The 21,401-nt window shown below is 44.0% G+C and overlaps 1 protein-coding gene and 1 long non-coding RNA gene across 9 annotated transcripts in view; both read left to right on the top strand.

Moving 5' to 3' along the window:
- The window catches only part of LOC111867014, a 121,116-nt gene extending 119,482 nt beyond the window's left edge, over positions 1-1,634 (top strand). The window contains exon 3 of the long non-coding RNA XR_002843265.2: positions 439-1,634. This is a non-coding gene — a long non-coding RNA (uncharacterized LOC111867014). The remainder of the gene's footprint in view (positions 1-438) is intronic.
- The window catches only part of LOC111866996 (focal adhesion kinase 1), a 412,509-nt gene that overhangs the window by 225,510 nt on the left and 165,598 nt on the right, over positions 1-21,401 (top strand). Inside the window, exon 1 of one of the 8 annotated variants that reach the window (XM_033752558.1) lies at positions 17,179-17,903. The exons of 6 other annotated variants lie outside the window; for them this stretch is intronic. The gene's annotated coding sequence lies outside the window, so the exon portion shown is untranslated. Of the gene's footprint in view, positions 1-17,178; positions 17,904-21,401 lie in introns of those variants that run through there. One more of the 8 variants, XM_023856416.2, reaches the window with a different exon arrangement.

Raw genomic sequence — 21,401 nt, 5'->3', positions numbered from 1 at the left:
CTCTTAGTAGGCTTCACAATGCGGATATGTTTACCGTCGATAGCCCCTAGGCAGTTCGGGAAGTTCGCCTGCTGTAAAAAGTTCAGTGATATTTCTTCCCACTTGTCCTCTGTGAATGATGGGAAACATTCTTCTCGTAAGACAGTCCAAATTGCCCAGCACGTTTTTCTTACGATTTGACAGAGAGTCGAATACCCAATCCTGTAAGAATAGTGCAGGTCTGCAAGTGTACATCCACTCCCAAGGTACCTATAAAAAAGTGTGTTGCTTCAAAACAATGTTATGTTCAAACACCAAATGTAAATATATTTATTAACAATAACCATATTTATATTAATTTCCCAAATTATTTAGTTTCTTTTCATGCGTTTCTTGCGCTTAGCAAACAGAACCGAGAATCTGTACAATATGTCGATTTTCCAAAAAAATTTGTTTCAGGTAACAAACTCATCAGCAAATGGCGAAACATAAGGGATAATTTCACAAGAAGTCTGAGGAAGAAAACGAAGTCTGGGCAAGGAGCTGATTCTGGAAGACAGTATGTGTACGCTCGTCAGCTCAGCTTTTTACTTGCTACTAGTGCACCGGCGGCCACTCAGTCGAGTATCGAAGAGGAAGGGCTATCGCAGGTCATTGATGAAACTCCAGAAACAGAAATTGTCCCAAAGAAGAGGAGAAAAACAACAAGAGTCTCCGGTCGACAAAGGTTGGAGGAGAGTCTGATACAGTTTATGAATACGCCTGTTCCAGTTGAGCCAGAGAAGACTTCGAATCCCAATTTGGCATTTTTTGAGTCATTGCTTCCAGCGTTAGGAAGTTTCACAATTGATGAACAATTGGAATTCCAAACTGAAGTCTTGAATGTTGTTAAAAGGATTAGGGGTAGATCAACTGGCTTTCTGCATCCTTCCCCTCACTACCATTGCCAATCTCCCTCCGATGCTCGCTACCCAAATGTCCCCAGTTCTTTTCCACAAATGCAGCAGTACTCATGTTTCCCGAACTATCCAACCAGTACATTTCCGCAGCGTACACATCCACAACCCTCAGCGTCTTCTGTAACCTCCCAAAACATACAGTCATCTCCAGCTCCAGAATCCCTTACTGAAACTCAGGCCGGGCTATCCGACTCTCTTACTTCCACAAATTCATGCATTAGTGAAGAATCATTTGAGATGTTTCCTAACAGTTAATGTGTAATTTTTTGTAAAAAAGAAAAGACGATAATTCAATAAACTATTAAGCTTCTTCAAAACAACTGAACCTGTTGTAAGTTTTGAGGTTTTCACGGCGATGACTATGAAGAAGACGACTTTCTTCAACTGAACCTGTTGTTCAAAATAATAATCCTTTTGCCACATTGTTTCCTTCTTTTAGATAACCGAAATAAATCTGTACGTACCTCAGTGTTACAGCTAACATTTCAAGCGGGCCAATAGCGAGTCTCATATTGGTGTCCTGGGAACGTATACTGTCTGCAGTTCTTCCAGCTAGCTCCTCAAAAGATCTTTTGCTCATCCGAAAGTAATTAAAAAATTTTGTTTCATCATTACTAAGATCTACGTAGAGCGATGAAAATGCTCCTTTTAGCAGTCGGGAGCTCAGCAGTGGGTGCACCCAGAACCTTCGGTCTGCAGACTGCAAATACTTATACACTAAATGTGAGAACACCCCTCTCTTCTTCCTATATGACACCTCCATGGCGCTCATACTACTACTGCTGACTGCTTACGTCCTATGACAGACCACCGCATGGTGCGTCACAGTTCCTTAAACGCATCGTGCACTTTTTTCGCATCCGTTGACGGTCCGGCAACAGAGCGTCACCGCACCGCTCGTGTGCAGGGAGCCTTAGGTTTCGCACCGCCGAATTGCCTTGATAAAAGTTTTTCGAACATTTATTACCGTACACTATTTCAGGAGCGAATGGCTCTAGTTTCACTCCCACCCCACTAGTTCGTCCTGCCTTCCGCCATATTGTTATTGCTGGGCGTAGAGAATCGTCTTTTCCAAACTCCATAACAAATGTCACTAAAATCTCTCATAACGAAAGGAAGTGGGCTGCAAAGTACTGTATTTCCATAATCCACTGTGATATTATCACTGTTATGGAATGAGTATAGACGGGGTTTTGATTGGTAATCGGATTTATCGAACACTTATACAACTCATTATCACTTCACAAATCATTATAGAACAAACTAAGTCTTCTCAGTCTGTTGCAGTCTTTACAAGCCGTTGCATGGTAGAGGCTTCCAACCGGGTTCGCGAATGGGCCCCGTTCCTCAGTTACCTGCTTTCAACAGCAACAGCTCACAACAACTGAACCCCAGCGGTTATCACACCCACTCACTCACACTCACACTCACTCACTCTCACTCTCTCACAACTTGTCTTACTTTTAACAAGTCACGAACCGCACAGAACACGCCGTTCCTCTGTTGCTGTTTACGGGTAAGACTGACACTGCCCGCTGTCAGATTTAATGAAGGTTCATTCATCGGTCCTCGAGTTGTTAACATGGTAAAAACGCACATGCACATGTTCGCAGTTTTCTTTTTCATTACATCACTGAGAAAATGGAACTAACACTGTGATACTGATTCGAACCAACGATCTCGGGATCAGAGATGCCAAAGACCATTCGCTGTTTGTCTATACTGGGGTTTGCTTTGTACGTTCACCCTGGTGTGTATTGCGGTAACTCCCTGATATTATGATCAAATACCATGCAATTGGTTTCGAGCCATAACCCCACAAACCAAGAATCCTGACCGCTGTGTAATGACCTTAACCGCTAAACAGAAGGCGTTTGATGTTGCTGGAATTCGATTACGGGACCTCACATGCACATGGCTGGTGATTGATCGCGTTATCTCTCGACAGTTCGATCGTAAACTTTCGCAGCTTTACAGCCCTGTTAAGAGGAGGTGTGTCATTTAATGATGCAAGCATTTCAGTTGATGAAACTATGGCTTCGTTCGAGTGTCTGTCCCTCGGGTGCTCATGTAAAGTCCGATAAAGACTCAAGAAGTCGTTACGTGAGAGTAACTTTGTAAACAAAAATTTGATGCAACACCAGCCGAAGAATCAGCACGAAGTCTGATCACTTTTTCGTAAGTTTTCGTACTATAACATTCCGTAAGTTCTTCCCCATTCATTTTCAGCCTTACATTATACCAAATGAACCGCCGAGCCGAATTTGAAAGTAATCTCCCACGAATAACACGCACAAATAGTTGATTATAAATCGTCGCCTTTAGTTACTATACTACACTTCACTTAAGAGTCATGATAGCTCAGTCGGTATAGCGACGAGCTACGTACTGGACGACCCGGTTTCGATTCCAGGCAGTGAAAAGTTTTTCTCTTCACGGCATTTAGACCGACTCTGGGTCCTACCCTTCCTCCTACCAAATGAGTAGCGGGTGCTTCTTCCCCGGAGTTAAAGCAGCCGGAGCGTGAAGCTGACCACTCCTCTCCGTCAAATGCCGAGGTCAATAATAGTGAAGCTGTACCTTCACTCCATATATCATCATGGCACCATGTTTAACTAATTAAGCACTACGCCATGAAGACGTATGGGAAAGTGGATGTATAGACCCACGTTTTCTTGACTTCGGCTCAAGTTGGAGGTGAGTGGTCAGCTTCGCGCCCCTGCCACTTTACCCCTGGGTAAAGAGTCCCTGGTACCACTTGGATAGGAAGTTCGATGACCCCAGAGCCGGTCTGGATGACGTGGAGAAGTTCTTGACCCTACCGGGACTCGCACTCCGACCCCACGGTCGCCCAACCCGTAGCCAGTCGCTATACCGACTACCCTATCCCGGATCACTTCACATATCCATATAAAATACAAGGATTGGATAAAAGTAATGGCAGCACTGCTGTAACATGAAAGATGTGCGTCAGGTGGCACTAGCCCCGTCTGTAGCTGATAGCAGAAGTTCAGTTGAAGTAGTGCAGTGAGTGGCTCTGGTTGTGTTTCATTGCGTTCCATTGTGCATCATCTTGAAGTGCAGGAGCCCATTTCAAGCGTCCTAACAACATGTTTACGAAACAAGAAAAACGCTCCTGGATAAAAATTGAAGTTTCACGAGGTCGTAGTGCACAAAACTGCGAGAAGCATGTGGTGATGCTGCTTTGCCATATCACACAGTGGCGCGATGGGTGAAATTGTTCCATGAAGGGAGGGATGCCATTCAGGACAGCCGTTGTTCAGGACGACCCCATGTTGACAACCACACAATTCAGCTTCTTCTTTGCTGGATGTCGATCGTCGATGGGCTGCGCGGGAGTTAGCTGCTGAGGTAGGCGTATGTCACAAAACCATGCTCCACATTCTGCATAATATGCTTGGATACCGCAAAATTGCAGTGCTTTCGGTACCCCATACAATGTCCGAGGTGCAATAGTGGCAGCGTTATGCAATACACAGGACTTGTTGGACCGGTACCAGAAGGAAGGTGACTACTTCCTTGGAAGGATCGTCACTCTGGACGAAACTTGGGCTCGTTCATACGAACCGCACTTGAAGCGACAATCATATGACTGGAAGCATCCTGGCTCTCCTAGTGCAAAGAAAGTGCGCCCTACACAGAGTAATGTGAAGGCAATGTTTATTGTGGTATATGACACTGATGGAGTGATACTGCACCACACTGTACCTCAACGACAGACAGTAAACGCTGCCTACTACTGCAATTTCTTGGGTAATCATCTTCGCCCAGCTCTCAGGAGAAAGTGACGGCACTTTTTGCAACGAACCCCACCATCCTTCATGACAATGCAAGGGCTCATACTGCTGACGCTGTCAGGGATCTCCTTCGTCGCCAGCGATGGGAGATACTGCAACATCCGCCATAGTCACCCAATATGAGTCCGTGCGATTATGATCTCTTTGCCAAAATGAAAGAACCACTGCGAGGGACACGTTACAACACAAGAGAGGAGATTATTCGTGCTGTAGGGCGGTCACTGCTGGACATTAACAGAAGTTGACGCGCTGATGGTGTACGACGCCTTCCACAAATTTGGCAGAAAGTGGTACACGTGAGGGGGGGGGGATTTTATTGAAGGAATGTAACTGTGTTTACCTCAGGTAATAAAGTCATTTCAGAACTATAGAGGCGTTGCCACTACTTTTTTCCGACCTATGTATTATCAGTACTCACACAATAGACGATATATACTGACACGAGACTACTTGATCGTTCGTGACCTGTTGCGTAACTTATGTTCATACAACTTTGTATCATAACGTCTGTAAAATCTGTTACATACAGGGCTGTTACAAAAGAACTCACCACTTTCAGAATGTTATTGCAAATAAACTAAACGGAACACAACAACCAGTGCTAGATTGTTGCCTGCTGTATGAACGTATGAAGTTCCTGAAGCCACTACCAGGGTCGCTTCGAGCATAAGCAGCCAAATGGCGAACGAAGTTGAAAGTGAGTGGTGTCGTATTTGATTTATGGCGTGGGGCTTTTTGTCGTTACTTCAATGACAACCCACTTCTTCGGAACAGTTTGTAGGTTGGTTGCTGAGATGCTTGGCCGGTGAAGTAGCGCGGCGCGCGCCGGTAGGAAGGGATGTTGGTTGCGGTGTGTTGAGGCGGCTGAGTCAGTTGACTGGCCGCAGTGCGGCCGTTGCTTGAGGGTACTTGGTTGTTGGAGAACATTCGCTTGCCGAGCGCGGTCGCAGGATTGGAGAGGCGGTAGCTACGCCAGTTGCCCTGTGTGTCGGGCTTACCACCGGCGAATCGAGGCGGCGGAGTTGCCCAGTGAGTCGGGTGTGACCGCCGGACAGCCGAGGCAGTCGTGCCTGGCGCAGCGAAGTGCCGATGCCTCCGAAGACCGAGCGCTGGCGACGAAGCGTGCTGATTGCTTGTGGACTGCTTGTAGACTGATGTGGAACTGACGACTGATGACTGATGCTGCCGGGTTGGAGCTGCACCTTTTTATACCCAGCTCGGTAGGCGGAGCGAAACTTTCATTTGAGGAGCAACAATTTGCAGAGCGCTGATTGGCTAGCAAAATGAGGAGCGGAANTTGAAAGCCATTCTACTTCAAATAAATACAAAACTGCTGTAATCAATTCACAATATTTTTTCTTGTAGAGGGAGGGCATTCAAATTCTATTGAAAGCTAATAATTTATTTGTAATGAAAGTTCAAGTTATTATGAAATGTAATGCTTATTTGTCGAAAAATAGTAGCTGGAGTTTGTAACTTACCTACAAAGTATGGAACTGCCACAATAATAGAACTTGCGCAGAAAAATGTCTTCTTCCAAACACTTCTAATACTGAACTGAAGAACACCTGAGGTTTACTGAAAAGGTGGCAGTAAAACTCATGAGAGGAGGGGGAGATATTTAGGAAAATAAAGGATAATTCGTTAGGGCTCCACCCGCTCTGAGAAGGCGCGTACCTGTTTACTGGTACTTGGAATTCCCAGATCTGAGGTTGTTGTTAAAGTACACTAGGTTCTGTCCCTTCTAAGTAAGGTACACAAAAACAAGGATATTGAGTTATTGTGTTATTATATGTACTGACCATTTGGCATTTTTATTTCTTTTTATATTATTAATAATTTTATTTTAGAAGTGAAAAATTTTGTGGCCCACTTAACAGTTTTCATGGCCCTCCATTTTTCCAAATTTTGTCTGCGGCCTCACAGAAATACGGCTTGGCCCACTGGAGGGCGATATGGCCCCCGTGGAGGACCACTGATCTAAAAGACCGGTGGACACAGCGTGCTATGTGGGATGTCCCCACAGTGGCGACAAAGTTAGCAACGTATTATGGGTCTGCGTTACAGATTAAGTTTATCGCTCCTGTCCTCCGCCGAACAATATTCAGGAACCCAAAGCAAGGACCCATTGCACAAAGCGTGGGATCAGGCCGCAGGTCGACAGGGCTTTGCCAGAGGTACCCGTAGGGACGACATTGAACACTCACAGGCTGGTACAATTTCAAATTACTGCATCAGACAATGTGATGTGGATTTTTTTGTGTGTTAAAGTTAAACTCCTTATTAGTAAGTCTGTATATAGAAGAGCGACAATTCTTGCCGATGAATGGCCGGGCGGCCTAAGCATGAACTGTCTTCGCTCCCTCCAAGACTGGGATCATGGGTTCAAATCCCACTCGAGGCGTGGATATCTGTGTTTGTGTTGTCCTGTGTAAGTAGCGGTCTTGCGACGGACTGCTCACTCGCACAAGGAGTCCTGCTGACTGTCTATAAAATTAAGAAACTGAAGTGAAACAAAGCATTTCACGGACCCCTATGCTCCGGGTGCAGCAACATGAATATGAATGAATGATAATTTAATCTTCGCAAATATTCACCATGTTACCAAATGTGTTTGTCGTAAACCGTGTTAGCATCGTTAGACTTCCACGGTGACTTCGGTGATAGGTTTATATCGTATAATTCCTTTTGAATAATGGTGAATTCCAGTTTCCATGGATCCAAGGGTAGCCATAGAGTTAACCGCGTTTTGTTGTCGCCGTTTCATCGTTTTGGATGTTGAACGCGAACATTTCTGGACTCTCCACAAACAAACAGAAACTAGCGAATAAATGATACAGCAGATTTCATAGTTTAAGTGGAGAAGCTAATAGTCGTTCAGCTGATCAGGAAATTCCCCGCGTTTTAAGGAAGCCTGACACTGAATATTTGATTCACGAGATCAAGCCATTGATTGCTGTCTTTACCTTGTTGTATGCAGTCCACTCTATCTTTAGGATCAGTTTTAATATTATCGTTGCATTCATGCCTGGGCCTCAAACGTGGACCCTACACTTACTGGCTAAAATTTTGTATGCATCGTTTATTTCCCCCCTTGCCCGGTACATCTTACTTGATTGGATCTATTTCTGTTAATATTCACATGCTGTGTAGTACGTTTATCTTACTTCGACTCTACATATTTATTCTATCGTTTCTGTGGTCTTCGAGTGGGCTGGTGACCACGCAACTGCGGTCCGGAACATTTTACTCACCGTATACGAGTACTTCACAGACACAAGCTGGCTGGAAACTTTAAGGCATTTCCGAGCCGCTTGTACCGCCATTTCTGCCAGTCCTCACGGAGAGCTCGTAAGAAAATCATTGCCAACTTGTTAATCAGCATACGGGACGTCTCCACGTCTTTCCCCTCCCACTCATTGATTCATGGCATTCAAAGTTGAATGTCCCGTCCGTCCGTCCGTCCATCAAACACGCTACTTGCCATCTGTTTTCTGTATAATACGTATATTGTGGTCTTAAAAACATTTTCTCTGTAGCCGAGCTGATGGACGTTGTATCGTGTGAGATGTCGAGGTTCTCATGGATGTTACTATGACGGTTGTGACACCGTGTACTCTGATAGATTGTTACAATTTCGGAAGGAGCTGGACCCCTAGGTTTCACGAAGAAAGTAGGACAAATTAGATTCCTCCGAAAATATTAACGATGTACGTGACGTCATATCTTGTAAGACAGTAAGAATTCTGAGTTACATCAGGCACAGCGGCCTCCGTAGTCTAGAGGTAACGTTCCCACCTCATGACTCGTGGCACGCGGGTTCAAATACCCGGCGGAGGTCGTCGAATTTTTAAGGGCGGAAAAATTCAGGGAACAAGTCCTCAGGGAGGGACTTTAAGCCTTGTGTCCCGTGTCGTAACTTTACGGCACGTAAAAGAACCTCATATCTCCAAAGGAGATCACTGAGCCAAATTCAAGGACGTTTCCCGCCCAACAGTAGTCTCTAAGACCTCTGATGGATTGGGGAAGCATTGTAGATACCGCTAAGCCAGTAGAGGCCGAACTCGCTGGCTCGGCGGGACTGATGGTACGCACCAATATCGGTAGGGTATAGAGACTGGTAGAATATCATAGAGGGAAGCACAATGGACCAATACTGGTCGCGGTGCATGGGGAAACCCACCTCTCCAATAAATAACTAACTAACTAACTACATTAGGCCCATTATCTTTCTTTCTTCAAATACGATTTTATTATACAACGTATGAATTTCTTCTGAGAATATTGAATAGACAGACGCGCTCACAGACATGATAATACCGTTATGTATGTTTTTCTGAGATGCTCACTCTCATGAGTATTAAGACTGAGGTCTTCTGGGATTTTGTGGTTACGACCGTTTCGGAAGGATATGTTTTCTTCAGAACACACACACACACACATGTATATAGTTGTCCCTGTGCTTTAGTAATTAAGCACAACGCTACGAAGGCGTATTGGGGACTGCATGTATAGATCCACGTTTTCTTGATATCGGCACTAGTTGAAGGTGAGTGGTCAGTGTGATCCCGATATTCATTGGCTAGGAGGCTGGGTGAGCCCCAGAGCCAGTCTGGAAGACGTGGAGGGGGGAAGAATAACCCCACCGGGACTCGAACTTCGACCCGCCGGTCATCCAGCCCGTAGCCAGTCGCTATACCGATTGGCCTATCCCGGCTCCTGTGTATGCGTATAGAAGTTTTGTAACGACCGCACCACGCCAGTTTTTAACGAGTTCACGGGAACACCAGTGAATGCTCCATTTGACGGTTTGCATGCACGCTGATCGCAGTGTCCGATAATGTATGGGGCGATTCTCCATGGATAGGAGTGTGTCTGTTGTAACTATAGGCCGATGGCCCTAGGTAGGTACATTTGTGTGTGCGCATTGCTAGGTTCCTTTCCCCCCCCCCACCCCACCCTTTTGCGCTACAGCCCCAATTTGGGCCTTGGCCTACATCTATGAAACTCTCCGTTTCACTTCGGTTTGCTAGGTCTTAGACATCGGTAGGACTCCTTGGGCGGGCGATCAGCTCGTCGCAAGGCCTCTACCTCTACACAAACACACACAAACACTAAACATCCATGACCTGAATGGGATTCGAACCCACGATCCCGGCTTCCGAGCGAACGAAGACAGTGCATGCCTTAAAGCGCGCGGCTACCGTGACTGGTACTAGGTTCCCTACCAGATATACAGTTTTGGTGCATAGGTTCCTATGTTGTATACCTATGACATGAATTTATTCATTCCTGATTTACACTTATTTTCCGACACTTGTCATGCCAGCGTCTATGATTGTTATGATTATTGATGAATTATGAACGGGAAATAATTTGGAGGACCTCGTAATTACTCTTAATTATAGCGCCATAGCTAATTTCCAGGCACTTTCAAAATCACTAGCCCAAACGCTTAGTCTTTTCCAGCCCGTAGTTTTCCTCACTAGTAGTTGCCTGGTAACGGATACAACAATGATTATTTCTCTGCTTTTGTGCTGAAGTCCTATATGAATGGCGGCTTCCTTCCAGCTGCCTCTATTGTTGGTTGTCCTCCTTATAAGCCCTCTTCACGGACCGAGCAGAAAACACCATTTGAAACAGTACCTCAATTGTTGCATATTTATCTGTTGCCACGGGAATGTATTTAACTAGTCGTTGCCTAGAAAGGCTCTGGTATATCCGCCCATCTAGCGGCCGTTGCGTACCAACGGTTATACACGCTGGAGTATAATGAAGGTTCACTGTTCGAATCTGGGTTGGGACACCGCCTATTCTGACAGCTTCTTCGTGGTTCTCTTCATTTCCTTCAGGGAAATACCAGGATACTGTCTTCATTAGGCCACGACCAGTTCCATCCAAATTCTTTTGAATTAGTGCTAGCGCAGTTTGTACACTGTTCCTGCATTTGCCGGGAAGGACTGTGGGAAATGACTTGGGGGGGGAGCTGATTCCACTTGATACGTCGGCCACTTATTGACCTGTTACACCAGCCTCGGATGATAGATGATGAGTGTGTAGCAGTCACCTGCCCCAGTGGCACTTTGTCCACCAAAAATCCTACATGACCTGACCTGAGATCGAAATCGGGTCGCCGCGGTAGGAAGCCGGCGTCTACTCGCCTGAGCTATGGCACGGGCTAGGGAAATGTCTTAAGCATATCAGCCTAGCTACGAACCGGACACTTCCCGAATACAAACCAGAAGCGGTAATGCTGCTTAATTTATTTGCGGGTCTTGGGACTCAGCTAAGCCTGGACGTAGATATACATTCGGTCCTTTAATTGCGGGTCGGATGCCAGCGCATCATCGCCGGTGATACTGACACATGAAGAAATGCCGGCAGCTTCCAATGCCATTACACGTTGAAGTCAGCATTCCGTTGTCAGCAGCCAGTGTCGCAGTGAGATGTGAAAGAAGAAACTTGTGATGCTTGCATATTTTGTAGTGCATTGCATTTCTACGCGTCACTGTAACATCTAGTGATTCGGGCCAGGATTTCTGGGTCCTGCGCAGTTGACGTGTTCCTCGGCCATAAGTGAGATTTCACATGTACATGGAGTATGATGGTAGCGGCAGCGTTGTAGACTAGAACTCGGGAAGTTCTCGGTTAGAAGGTCGGCCGTGGAACCGACTGTCCTCCATCGGTTTCCTCAGTCTCTTCAGTCAGATACTGAACGTGTACCTCTGTTGAAGAGTCCAATCTTCTGGGATATAACGCCGTGTAGTCCGTTGAAAGTCATCCGAAGATTTGTTGAAATATCACCTTTCTTCAGGATCGACGAAACGTCGGTCTACTTTCAACGGACTATACGGCGTTATATCCCAGAAGATAAAGGATTATTCCTAATGACGGCTGTGAAGGCCTCAAACCCTACACAGTACCGCCATTAAAGCAAGGTCACGCCTTTCCAAACGTTTCCAAATCAAGCATGTCACCTTACAGTTTGACTTTAATTACTGAGAGCTCCGTTATATTGTTTCCCAAAACAAAAATCAGCAGCTTCCCCATTAGAAGGCCCTGCACGTTCGTCATTGTCTGTCTTGAACCTCCTTTCTACTGCTTTCATTTACAGGTGTTGGAAAGGGGATGGGAATACCCCTCCTCTCTGAAACACAAGGCTTCTTACGCCTACGATTTCCGATTCCAACATTTGTCATGTTAGGCTGCTCTGATCCATTAAAAGCACGTGTCTGGGCTCTAGTAACCCTCCGCAAAGAGTTTAACTGCAGCTGATTTGTACTTCAGTACACATTTCCCAGCAGCAAAAACATTAATTCTTCTTCAGTCAGTGCCACTGGTTTCATTTTAGGTGCCTTCAATTTGAAGTTTGACGGGGCAAAAGAGTTTGTATTGTCTGTAACAGACTTATAACCAATTACTCCTCCTGGTAACAGATTTCGCCAGAATTGTGTATACAATTATCTGGATGGTAATTATCGTAAGTGCCGGTCACGGTAGCCGAGCGGTCTAAGGCATGCACTGTCTTCGCTCGCTCGGAAGTGGGTTCGAATCCCACTCAGGGCATGGATGTTTGTGTGCGTTCTTCTGTGTTTGTCTACAGGTAGAGGCCTTGCGACGAGCTGATCACTCGCCCAAGGAGTCTTACCGTATGTGTGAGATCTAGAAAAAGCGAAGTGAGCGGAGTTCATGGAGGTAGGCCTAGGACCACTGGGGCTGTAGTGCCAAGGAAAATAATCGTAAGTGGAGTGTACAAAAATAGACAAAACAAGTGATTCTCCGGCAATTCAGCTCGCTACTGCGTCGAAACATAAGCAAAATGAACATGAGGAACTTAAAGACTTGCTGGTTAATTTTATTGCGAAAATCCGACAAGAAAATGCTAAACTCCCGAAGAATATAAATTCCAGCTATGCTAAAATTTTGAGAAAATAGAACTTCGCTTTAAAGAATTACAGGCTAAATCTGAGATGTCCAACGGAGAACAAAAACCGAATTTAGAGACTAAAATTAGCCACGTACAGGACTAGATAAAAGATGAGGTTAAGCCAGAAATAGACAAACTTAACCATAAAACTTATGAGAAGAAAATCGACGAGGAACTAGAAATTCATGAACTAATCATAGAAAATGATGTAAATGAGTTAGGCAGTTTGAATATAGAAATGCGTCAGATCAAAGATACAGTGAAAGAGACCCCTGACATAGGTTTAAGACGATTAGGGGAGAGAGATGAGCTGATCTAGTCTCGGCTATAAACACATAAAAATTTCGAGAAACAATCCGAGGTAACTAATCTGGAGATTAATAAATTTGAGAATAAGAATTCGCAAGGAAACTGTGACTGTACAGCCTTGCTAGTAATAATCCTAGTGATAATATAGGATTTGTAGCTTCACGTACCTGTCAAGGCAATACTTTTAACACGTTCAAAACTATATCTATCAATACTTTGTCACATCAACCTGTTGCCATTAGTGTGTTAAACAGTTCTCATATTTCCTTACCATTATTTGACGAGAATTAAGAAGAAAGTCCAGTCTTTCATTTAAAAAGACTGGACGAGTTTTTGAAACTCCGCGGTGTACCTCAGGTGTATCATCTGACGGTGACTTATAGATCCATTATAGGAAAATTGAGTCAGCAATGGCTTGAAGCCATTTCCGACAAACTTACTGACTGAAACTTTTATAAATGCATGTTTAAGTAGTTGGTGGTCTTGGACACAACAAAATTTGGTAAAGGGCAACATTTACGAGACCAACTACGATCGTAGATCGAATTTATCATATTCAGGTAATTTCCTTAAAATGCGACTTTGGCTTCGCATCTTGAACCCAAGCCTACAGACGCTGAAGTGGCTGAACCAATCAGATGTCACTTTCCCATGAATGTACGAGTGATGTTGGGAACGCAGCTCCAGACTATAGGAGATGCATTAGATCTGCTCAAACGAGTGGAATTGATGAAAGAAATTACACAGTTATAGTTGTCAGCAAAATCAGAGCAGTGATAACAATAGGTCTGCCTGACCACAACAAAATCGGGGCCATGACCAAGGCCAAGGGAAAGTTAGGAGATTGCAATAGCAACAACAATATTATAATGAATAATATTATAATGAATTTAGTTTTTCAGTGTGAAATTGTGAGAATTATAATGAATTTAGTTTTTCAGTGTAACTCTCGCAGAATATCCCCTCCTCCCTTTGGGGGGGGGGGACGCCGCTGTTTCACACAGAGTACAATGTAAGCACAAGTAACAGTGTGTTATCACGCTAAATGTATTTAATTATCCGTTTGATAACGATGAGTAATAGAGCACAGATAGCAAACATGTAAAATTGTGTGTTAAGATAAACCAGAGGTACACCATAAACCTGCCTACAGAATTTCATATGGTTCATTTCGTTTATTAAACAAAGACATGACGGCGCGTATATTTTGCGCCACATCTGAGAGCTATCGAGGTTTTGGGAGTAGCTGGCTGATGTTGTGAACGCATCTTGATCGCCAGTTCCTGTAACGATGGCAAACTTTCCAAATGTCGTGACATAACCTTATTTTGTTCTACGACAGGGGCTACAGGCTGTTCGATTGCAGACAGGACGAGATTTTTCCCTTCTCCATGTCGTTCGGACCGACTTTGGGGCCCACCCAACGTCCTATTCAGTGGGTACCGAAAGCTTTTTCGCTGGGGGAAAAGCGGCAGGGGCGTGAAGCCGACCACTTTCCTTCATCTACTGCCAATGTCAAGAATGGGGAACTTATACATCCGCCCCTTCCCATATGTCTTCATGGCATAATGCTTAACTAATTAAGCACAGGTTCAACTTCTTTACGTAATTATGTATGCGTTATCCAGTTAACTTCGGCAGTTTCCCATGGATGACTCCATAATTGTAACTGGAAAACTGTAACCATAACATTCAGTGTGTCATGTCACGTAATCTTTGTAGGATTCAAGTGATATTGTTTTATTTATGTTCATCGGTGCTATCCGTATATTATTAAATTTTCCATTTATTTGTATCGTATTTCTTTTTTGTCTTTAGGGTTGCCTTTTGCTTCACTAATCTGGATGACCTCTTCCCATTAATCCAAATTAGCGAGGGTGTACTGTACTGCCATTTTTAAGAATATGAATCTCGTATGTACTCTGACAGAGATGTGGTCATGCAGCCAATAGACTTTCGCTGTACAAGTTGCATAAATGAGTTCCTAGTTATTAGTGGATTTGCGAGACAGTGGTGACGTAGAGAACAGGTTTTATATAATTAAACAACCTTTTAGTGATTGATAGTAGCTGTTTCGAACGGACATAAGTAAGTGGCTCTCCGACTTTCCGCCTGAGGACGGAAACAAATCCGGTTTTCGAAACGTTGCGCTCTTTCTGAATATAGATAGTCCTCTTCTTACTAAGGTTCGCATTAACGAAATTTCGCTCGCATCAAGCTCACGTGCACGTCTCGGCTTGGCTTAAAGTCCGAACGCGAACTGAAATTTCTTTTGAAAAACAAAAAAAAACAAACAAACAAAAAACAGAAAAAAAGATCTATAGATTGGCGCACGAAATGATCCAGTATTTGATCTGTTAATAAAATCTTTATTTCAGTTACAATACTAGAAACTAACATACCAAAATAAGGACCACTGCATGGAGATCTATCCTCTGTGAATCAAGTCTTCAATATGACCACCAATACGTCTGGCATCTTCTTCAACACGAACTGTGACGTTGATTACTCGGCGGCATAATGTCCTCAGTTATCTCGTTGTAGGCCTGAATGATTTATGCTCTCAATTCGATTATTGTTTGCGGCTCTTTAATCAGTTTAATAATGATGGTTCAGTGTTGGAGGGGATCCGTCGCCGGTCTTCATCTGTGCGTTCTTCGGAGAACATTGACGCTGTCAGAGTGGCGCTGGAAAGAAGCCCCAGTAAATCAACAAGGATGGCTGCAGCAGATCTAGGGGATATCCAGACGGTCAGTGCAACAAATATTGAAAAGTGATTGGAATATGTATCCATACAAAATGACAGTGATGCCTAAACTTACAGTTCAAAACATACACGAAAGAATGGTATTAGCTGAATTGGCTCAGAATAATGACGTACCGTTCAACAATGTTTGGTCTTTTGATGAGGCTCACTTCCACTTGGACGCTGTGGTTAATAAACAAAATGTGCAGGCGTTTTTTGGCGTCATAGAATCCACCGATAATTACAGTGTGTGTCGCCATCTAAAATCTTGGACTGCAAGGGCCAATTTTCTTTGAAGAGACAGTGAACAGTGAGCGCTATTTAAGCACGTTGCGCAATACTTTTGTTTCCCGACCATCTTGCTGTTACAGACTGAGTAGTTCATGCAGGATGGAGCCAGGCCGCACACAGCAAATGTTGTTTTGGACGTACTTCATGACACTTTCGATTCTGTTATCTCAGACCGATTTCGTTTAGCATGTGGACAGAACTGGCTCCTGAATAGTCCTGATTTAAACCCACGTGACTACTTTCTTTGGGGATTCCTTAAGGAAAGGATTTTTCCCGCAAAAGCCGCGAACAATAATGAAAATGAGAGCTCTAATCATGCAGGCCTGCAATGAGATAACTGAGGACATGTGCCATCGAGTCATCAACAGCATCACAGTTCGAGTTGAAGTTTCCAGACGTATTGGTGGCCATACTGAAGACTTGATTCACAGAGGATAGATCTCCATGCAGTGGTCCTTATTTTCGTATGTTAGTTTCTAGTATTATAATTTAAATAAAGATTTTATTAATAGGTGAATTACTTGATCATTTCGTGCGCCACGCCGTATCTTTCAGGCGCCATAAAATGTCTTTCAGTCCATCTCATTGCTCTTGAACTAATTAATCCAAAAGGATATAAAATGAAGGTAATTAAAGTGCTCTTCTATTGTCATTTGCAGTACATATTTGCATTTAAAATATGTTAACTAGTAAATGTTGCATACTGTGGAAATACCGGTTTTACTGCTTTTACCGGTTCTCACGGTCTCCCCGCTTGCAGAATTCTTATATTTTTTCTTCTACCCTGAAGATGGAGGCGATACGTTCCTCCGAAACGTCGGTTAATACCACATATACACGGTGCCAAATCCCAGAAGACTGCTTTCTTCATAGTCACCGCCGTGAAAGCCTCAAATCTCAATGAGATATTTCATTGTTATCTGGTAACACTTCTTGGCAATGGCACGGATTCATCATTGGAAGGAAGTGCTAAGCATTGTCTCGGAATAACCTTGAGGGACTCGATAACCCCTCAGTCAGGCTATCTGGTGTCACGACCGTCATACGAAATCAGCACCTTACGATTACAGATGTACAGCGTTAGCGCTACAAAACCTGATTGTTTTGATGTTTTTGTCATCCCTGCTTTTTGGCACAGCGTTTGCACGGATGAATGAAAGCTTCCAGAGCCCGGTGACCTTCACTTTGGTGCGAGCGATGCTTTTTGTTGTGTAGTACTGTGGAGAGAGGGAGAGAAGGAGAGCGAGAGAGAGGAAGGGGCGTCCTCCATTGGTTTTAAGATGCTGTAGGTAAGGCTAGCAGCAGGTCCAAATCCGATTCAGAGACATCGAGGCGGCGTTCTGCGTGCAGTTGCCTGTTGAGACTCTGTGAGTGCAGTTCGTTGTAGGTTATGTGCTTCTGTCGCCTACACATTGCATACGCAGTGTAATGTGAAGAAACATTGTGTTTTCGAATGTGATGTACAGTTTGTGTGCAGATACACGTTGATCTGGATGTGGAGATTCTAATTTATAAACTGTCTATTTACATACGAGTGCATATTGCAGAAGTTGTCTCCAGAAATGGTGTATCATACAGCTTTTAGCGGGAAGTTATGTCCCAGTGCTATTGAAACTCTTGTGACACAGTGCCAGTTTCTGTAGGTCGACAGTGTTTACCAAAAACACCAGGAACTTAATGACGTAACGTACTTCTAGCGCGTTCCATTTTTTGTTTCTTAATATATTATGCACACAAATGTTTCGTGGACGTTGTATGTGCCCACAGACATACGGAAACTCCTGCATGTTTCGTCAGAATAAACAGTGATTATTTTCGTAAACAGCAATAAGCGGTTTGATGTTTGTAATAGAGACGCAGTGTGTTTCTGTAAGGTAGGAATATGCTTTAAAAGTATTGTTTAGATAAACGTTTCAGGGTTTAGATGCTTACTCAACTGCATAGGTTAAAATGCGTCAACCCCATTTCAGTTCGTAATGCTATATAGTGCGGTCTCATTTTATGCGAGGCTGCGTTCTTGAAGACCTCGGACAATTCAAAGACAAGTATTCTCTTAGGAATTGATTATTACTGAACTTTTTGGGCTTCACATTATTGGAAACCGAGAATTTATATTATTTTTAATTGCAACAATTCAATTCGCATAATTCGTGACTACTGAAGGAAACAACATGATCCATTTTAGAGGCCGAGGATAGTGGGTTTTAAGTCTTTGGGAAGGGCGGGGATTGTGTACAAAGTAATGTTTTGTAACCATGTTTAGTTTGTAAAGGAGGATTTGTCAATGAAGAAACCGAAGTTTTGTATGTATCCGTATCTTGGGGTGGGATGAGACAGAGTCCAATTGGTACGTCGGCCATTAATTGGCCAATTTTACCAGCCCCTGATGATAGATGAGTATGGAGCATTTGGTGACATGAGAATTGGCAGAGGAAACCGAAGTACTCGGAAACCTGTCCCAGTGCTACTTTGTCCATGACAAGTACCAAATGACCTGAGCTGGGATCGAACCCGGGCCGCCGCGGTGGGAAGCGGGCGACGAACCATATTAGTAATGTAACTGGGTCGTGCCGTCGTGCAAGGCGACGTTTAGGGTTACTGTCGCCTGGAATGTGACGCCGTTGTTAGTGACACTGACTACGTGGCGAAACATCCATGGGAGCAGCCTACCTATTTTCCGGGGTGAGGGGGGGGCAACCAAACAAACTTTCGAGCCGTTTAGAACTTCTTACTGATTGCTTCATAGGAGGGGTGGACGAACATTATAACCGAAAGGCTGGCTTAGGGTGGTTAAGTGTTTTACTTCCAGAAAGACATCACCGCATTTTCTAGACAGTCGGCTCACAGATGGCGGTGAGGTTGTCAGCCTTACGAGCGGCTCGCCCTTTACCCCCACGAAAATTCCTGGTACTCATTTCTGTTAGAGGCTGAGTCGACCCCAGGACCATAATGCGGATAGAAGGGTTAGTTGAATTGAAAAATCCGATGACCTCATCGGGAATTGAAACCACGACCTTCTGTAATATCATGCCTCAACCAACTACGCTACCGCCCTCAAATCTTATACTGTGCGCAATGAATGCCATTACTCACGGGACGGGTGTGACAGACAGCGTCGCTTGCAGTTCCTAAAAAGAAAGAAAAAACTCAAGAAGGGTTGATGTGACTTAAAAACAATACCACGTATTATAGGCAGTTTTTCACAATATCTTTGCGTGCCATATTTTACCCATCCCTGCCGTAGAATATTGAGAATATAAACACAGTTTTTTAAAAAAAAAGTGTTAGTCTCTGCTATTAATATTTGATCAGTCATTCTTTTTGAAAAATTTGGTTTTTGTAGCCTACTTTCTTTTCTTTTTAAGTATGAAAGCACACTTGTGCTATCTCCATACTGGCTATGTTTGTGCAACTGTATATCCCCCCTATTAACTTTCGAATGGTTGGACAATTTTTTTTTATGAAACTAGGCATGCATATTGTCACGTAGCATGTTTATGACTATAGACGGGGTTTTGGATAATTGGATTTATTGATCACTTACAGGTCGTTACTACAAATAACTGTAACACTGTCGCCGATTTAGATACTTAACACGTCACTAGAGCCTACAGCCTAGTGTCCTTAGTCTGTTACTAGACGTTTCCTAGTAACGGCTCCTAACAGGGGCTATTTTATGCTTCCGGCCTCAGGTCCTTTCTGAACAGCGGCCCCCTTCCAGCTAAACTATTCTTGCTTCAGACTTCCATACGGAACTGACTTGGTTGCCAAAATTGTCTTTCTTATAACCCCTCGGCACGAACCGAATAGAGAGCGCAGTTTCCAACATTACCTCTATTGTTGCGCGCATATTCGTTGCATCGGGAACGTGATTACCGAGCCGTTGCGTAAAACGGGTACTGATATATTTGCCTATCTCGCGGTCGTTATATAATAACGAATCTACACGCTACAATATGATTCCACTTGAGCCAATCTCAACTTTATAAATTCCTCCCATCAGTCTCTCTGTATGTGTATTCCCCATCATTGCTAGGCAACGGCACAGAAAAAGTTTACGTGGTGACAGAACAAAATAATTCTTGGAGGCGTCGTTTTGTATGCGGTCCTTGTCTCACCGAAGAAAAGTAGGCTATCAGTTCTTCCAAGAACTTCATATTTTTAAAAATCCAGGGGAAGTGGTAAATGCCTAGTTTTCCCGCCTCCCTACCTGCCGGTCCCCATGGTCGGCTCGCAGACGATCGACGGCCAAAGTGGCAATGGAGGTCGCTTGTGAGAGTAGGCATCTTTTCGTATAATCCTGTAATGATGGGGACCTTTTGGTGGCCTGATATCACATTCGTTTGATTCTAAGGCTAAATGGGCGTAATATGTGAAGATATGAATGTGTTCCTACCTCAGTTCCCCCATACGTCTTCATGGCTTGGCGCCGAAATAAACAGGGATATTTTTACCTTTTACTCCATGTGAATGCTGGGGTGTAGGGCCTACCATTGTGTCTTACTTCCGCCGTTACGCAGTGTGCATTAAGATAAACATCCGTCCCGGTACTTGAGGGGTTGGATACGCGAACTAACAGAGGAATATCAAGGAAGTTAAGTAAGGAAAAGCTTCCCATTTGGAACTCTTTATTTGGAATTGTTTCGTTAGTTAGACGAAAGAAATCATTGATGGACAGAGCTCTCTTGCGGGAACCATATAACATATAATCTGGTCTAGGTTGGAAAGTCTCAGTGTTAAAGATCAGTAGATGACACGTGCCTAGATGAGATAATATTAAAATAGTTGTCTTGAGGTTATCAAAGTTGTTGTTGCCGCAATTGTGGTTTTCTGGCTTATGACAGAGTGTAATTTTGTGGATGATTTGGTCTGAATGCCACACAGTTTTACTTTTATCTTTAAAACGACATTGTACTCCAGGAAAGATCCGTTTCTCACCACTCTACCGTTTCCGAACTGTGACGACAAACCACTGTGCCCTTATAAGGGGCGTTCTTTTTTCTGTTTCTTCCCATTGGTTCGGATCGAGTTTCTTTCTCTACCCCCTCTCCTTGGATCTCATCAAAGTCATGTTGCGACTGACGGTCAGTCAGTGTACATAGCGACAATGGACTAATACTGCCGACTATGACTGACAAATGACAGACCCGACCTCTCGTCAGAGAGGGCGCCCCACATGGACAGGACTGTAACTTTCACTTAAAAAGTAATATCTGGTCATGAGCCCCAGCCGGGGCTCCACACCCAGACAGACAGACTGACCGACCGTTGGTCGCAACATGACTTTGACTTTGGTCAATCAGTCTGTCTTTTGGTGTCGAGCCCCTGCTGGGGCTCATGACCAGATATTACTTTTTAAGTGAAAGTTACAG

This window comes from Cryptotermes secundus, unplaced genomic scaffold (genome assembly GCF_002891405.2).
Source record: "Cryptotermes secundus unplaced genomic scaffold, Csec_1.0 scaffold125, whole genome shotgun sequence".
NCBI lineage: Eukaryota > Metazoa > Arthropoda > Insecta > Blattodea > Kalotermitidae > Cryptotermes > Cryptotermes secundus.
This window is presented reverse-complemented; position numbering and strand designations above follow the sequence as displayed.